Below are 3,193 nucleotides of genomic sequence, written 5' to 3'. Positions count from 1 at the left end.
TTCTGTCTCATCCCTGGGTCTTCCCCTGCTTCCTGTGTCTGTGAATGGAGCCTGTCTCCCTTCCCTTACCTGGGTTCCCGCAGCTGTCTTGTCCCCAGCTCTTGCCCCACTTTCGGTGTCTGGGTGGGGTCTGTCTGCCTCCCCTTGCCTGGGTTCCCATAGCTCTGGTGGACCATTTTAAAATGTAGATTCATATTTCTTTTATTTCTGGAAAGCTTTCTAACATTATAATTTTACATATTACTTCTATGCCTTAACTTTGCTTTGGGTCTTCAGGATCTACAATTATCAATTTTCCTGTTTTCCATTTTACTAACTTTCTCTCTGACTCCTTTTATTTATTTTACTCATTTTCAGTCTTTTTCCTACCTTTCTTTGATACCTATTATTAAATTTTAATTTGAATATATGGCTTGTTTGGCCATTTTCTAATTTAATCTTCAATATTGAGATGATCTTTGTCTTTCCCATTTCCTTCCTGAGTTCAATCAGCTCTTATTTTATTTGTTCCCGTTTTTTGGCCCATTGTTATTATTTTACTTTTAGTTCATTTTTTAATTTTTAATTAAAAACTCTTTTGTTCATATCTCAAAAAGCTTTTTGATGATATTCAATTTGTTTTGAAGTGTATTACAGTTTTATTTTCTTCATTTTTTATAGGTGGGGAATTTCATCAGCTGGACTGTTTTGATCTCAAGTTTCTGTTTTGTTCTAATAAAAGCTTTGTGTGGTTGTAGGCTACTTTTATCTATTCACATTATGGGCATGATTGGAGACTTGGAGTTGTTTATACACTTTGTAGTTTAAGGATGCCACCTCTTCCTTCAGTATAGCAAAATGCAGTTTCATTAATCAATGACTTTTTAATTTTTTTTCCCAGTGAGGAAAGGCATTGTGCATTCTCAATTTTTGAGTTATCTTTCTATCTTTCAGGACCGTAAAATTTCCCTTCTTAATTCTTTTATATTTCACTATGTTATCTCCAAAGGGTGCCACCCCATTTCTTTTTATCATCTTATTTCCCAAAAAACATTGTCTTTCTAAAATAGCCACTTTAGGCACTACACATTTTCAAACCCCATGACTGCACTCAGTGCTTCATTTTAATAAAAATAATGTTTTGTTGTGTTTTAAGTGAAAGTGTTCACAGCAAATTAGGTTCCCCTTTAACAATTTTTATACACATTGTTCCATGTCATTGATAACAATTTTTACATTGTGTCAGTGTTCTCATTATTTTCATTCTGTTTGTTCCATTTCAATTGATCTTTCCCTTTCCCTCCTTGCCTTCTCATCTTTATATTTGGGTAAATATTAACTGTTTGGCCTCATATAGTTAAGTGTTTAAGGGGACACATTACTCAATAGTTCTTTTATAAGGCAAGCTATTATTTGGCTGAAAGTTGACCTACAGATAATAGCTTCAATTCCAAGTTAAAATGGTATCTTAGGGTGATAGTCTTGGGGGTTCCACTATTCCCTATTCATGCAGTAAGTTTGGCCTTTTTTTTTTTAAAGAATTTTAATTTTGTTCTACATTTTTTTCCCACTCTATTTGGGACCCTCTGGTAGCATAGTGCCTAAGACATTTTGACTTCTAACCAGAAGGCTAGCAGTTCAAACTTACCAGCCACTCCTTGGAAGGAAAGTTAGGCAATCTATTTCCATAGTGATACCACCTCAAAAACCCAAGGAGGCATTGCTATGAGTTGGGTTCAACTCAATGGCAGTGAGTTGTGTCCATGGTCAGAATGGTCAGTAGTGGTAGCTGAGCACCATCTAGTTCTTCTGGGCTCAGGATAGAAGAGGCTGTGGTTCATGTGGGCTATTAGTCACATGGACTAGTTTCTTCTTTGATTCTTTGATTTCCTTCACTCTCTTTTGCTCCATATGAGTAGAGACTAATGGTTGTATATTAGATGGCTGCTCAGAAGTTTTTAAGACCCCAGATATTACTCATCAGACTAGGATGGAGAACATTGTGCTCAGTGCTTTTTTTTTTCTCCAAAGTATTTTCATACTTGTAGGGGATTTTCTCTCCCTGGTGATGACTTTTGCTCACTAGGCCCTTCATGGCCTACATTTCTTTCTCTTTTTTTTTTGTAATCCAAATTTATTTTTATTTAAACCACACAGGTAATTTCTCATCTGTCTACTCTTCCCTTTCTTTGTACCTTTCTTTTTAAAGTCTCTAACCTATAACCACCCTGTTAAATTTTGTATGGCTGTTTGGCAATTTAATATATTTCAAATTGCTTCTATAATGTACCTTACTGTCTTTTTAAAAAATAAACCATTTTTGATTAACTAAATGGAGTTCCGGTAAGATAGCAGAATAGGAAGAAAGACAGCACAGACCCTCTTCAACAAAGAAAAGGGGAGCCAATTAACACAGATACAGAAGATAATCCTGGAGCCCTGAGCTCTGAAGGGAAGCATATAGAAGTTAACTAAACTCCAACTAGCAGAAGAATTTGCCTAAAAACACCAAAAAAAGGAGACATACAGAGCTGTGGTCTGGTAGTGATCCTGACAGCACAGACAGCTTGGATATTGCCAAGTGATGTTAGGACCTAAGAATTAACCTAAAAATCAGCCCTGCTAGCCAGGGACTGCATGGAGGACTGCACTGGTGCCTGGTGAGTAAAAGGGGAAGGAGCATAGAGGAAGGTGGGCTGAGCTGTGGACTTTTGCCTGTCTGGAGAGCACAGCCATTTTGAATGTTTACAGGCAGTTCAACCATATTTAAAGTGACAGTGTTCTCCCAGATTCCATGGACTTAAGAATAGGATCCACTTGCCAGGAACCAGAAGCTCTGGTAACATAGTGCCTAAGGCACTTGACTGCTAACCAGAAGGCTGTGGTTCAAACCCACCTGTCCTCGGAAGGAAGATGGGGCAATCTACTTCCGTAGTGATACTGTCTTCAAAACCCAAGGAGGGGTCGCTATGAGTCAGGTCTGACTCGATGACACATAACAACAACAACACAAACCAAAAAGAGTGGAAAATAGTGTAGTTACAGAACTTCTAAATGGTGAGGAAGTCAAGAGAGTTGCAAGTTAGAATGGACTGTTCTAAACTCAGGAAGAAAATTATAAATCACAGGGTAACCTCAAAGAAAAATGATAAACCTTCACATCACAATGAAAAAGAGGACAAGCACAAATATTTAGCAAATACTAAAACAATAG

This window comes from Orycteropus afer, unplaced genomic scaffold, assembly GCF_000298275.1.
Source record: "Orycteropus afer afer isolate SDZICR_OR568_19922 unplaced genomic scaffold, OryAfe1.0 scaffold00981, whole genome shotgun sequence".
Classification (NCBI taxonomy): Eukaryota; Metazoa; Chordata; class Mammalia; order Tubulidentata; family Orycteropodidae; genus Orycteropus; species Orycteropus afer.
The sequence above is the reverse complement of the archived record's forward strand: the minus strand, read 5'-3'. Positions refer to the sequence as shown.